At 37.9% G+C, this 1,556-nt stretch overlaps 1 pseudogene; it reads left to right on the top strand.

Moving 5' to 3' along the window:
• The first annotated feature begins 386 nt into the window (after positions 1–386).
• LOC129147764 (high mobility group protein B1-like) lies at positions 387–960 on the top strand (annotated as a pseudogene).
• The last annotated feature ends 596 nt before the right edge of the window (positions 961–1,556 follow it).

Here is a 1,556-nt window from a genome sequence, read left to right as displayed (position 1 = left end):
ACAATAGTATCATTGTAAACTTTTTTGTATAATCTAAAAACAGGGAAGTTTGCTAATAGCATAAAATTGTGTCACTATAGCCTGTGTTCTCATTTTCTTGGACAATTTTTTCTATTGTGTCATGAAAAGGTTAATAACTTAAGGCTTTTGTACCCAATGCAAGGTCACTTATACTTTATGAGTCAGCGATTGTAGAAGTGGGAGTATCATTCATCTCTTTATCCTCTTTGGTGCAAAGTTGGCATTAATAACATATTAACAGGCTAGAGCGACCATAAAAATCTCAAAATACATTGCAGTACATTGAGCTCCACAGAGACAGCGCTGGGACAGGTGTGAGCAGAACAGTCACGGGCTGACTACTTGCTGAGGAGAAGTAATTAAACATGGGCGAAGCAGATCCTAAGAAGCCAAGAGGCAAAATGTCATCATATGTTTTATTTGTGCACAAGAAGAAGCACCGAGTTGCTTCAGTCCACTTTTCAGAGTGTTCTAAGAAGTGCTCAGAGGGGCAGAAGACCATGTCTGCTAAAGGGAAAGGAAAGTCTGAAGACGGGGCAAAGGCACACAGGTATCCCTGCTCAAACAGAAACTAACAAGAAATTAAAGGATCCCAATGCACCTAAGAGGCCTTATTTGGCCTTTTTCTGGTTTTGTTCTGAGGACCACCCAAAAATCAAAGGAGAGCATCCGGCCTATCCATTGGTGATGTTTCAAAGAAGCTGGGACAGATGTGGAGTCACACTGCTGCAGGTGACAGACAAGCAGCTTGATGAAAAGAAGGCTAAGCTGAAGGAGAAAAACAGAAAGCATGTTGCTGCATACCAAGCTAAAGGAAAGCCTAATGTGGCATAAAAGGGAGTTGCCAGGGCTGAAAAAAGCAAGAAATAGAAGGAAGAGGAGGAAGATGAGGAAGATGAAGAGAATGAGGAGGAGGAGGAAGATAAAGAAGATGAATAAGTTGGTTCTTGTGCAATTTTTTTTTAATCTATAAAGTGTTAACTCCCCTCCCCTGGACACAACTCATTCCTTTTAAAGACAAATATTGAAATGTAAGGCTGTGTAACCTTTATTTTTAAACTGTACAGTGTTCTTATTTTTTGTACAGATGACATACTATGGAATATGTCTTTAGATAGCCCTGTCCTGGTGGTATTTTCAATAGCCACTAACCTTGCTTGGTACATTATGGAGGTTATTAACTGGCATGAAAATTTAAATCAGTTTCTTGTTGATGCACAGCACAACAATAGTTATATATGGGAAGGAGGTTTTATGTTGTTGTGTTTTTTGTTTTTTTTTTTCCATTTTCAATTGTCTCTGATGCAGCTTATAGGAAATAATTGTTGTTCTGTTAACTGAATACCACTCTAATTGCAAAAAAAAAAAAAAAAGTTGCAGCTGTTTTGTTTACATTCTGAATGGTTCTAAGTAAAAACAATTTTTATTAGAAAAAAGAAACTCAAAATATAGTGAGTAGGATACGTGGGGATAGTTTCTTAGTTCACTGGTCCTGCATCTTGGAAAACTTGAGCTAAATGAGCTTGTGGCCTATA

Source organism: Eptesicus fuscus, chromosome 3, assembly GCF_027574615.1.
Source record: "Eptesicus fuscus isolate TK198812 chromosome 3, DD_ASM_mEF_20220401, whole genome shotgun sequence".
Lineage (NCBI taxonomy): Eukaryota > Metazoa > Chordata > Mammalia > Chiroptera > Vespertilionidae > Eptesicus > Eptesicus fuscus.
The sequence above is the reverse complement of the archived record's forward strand: the minus strand, read 5'-3'. Positions and strand labels throughout refer to the sequence as shown.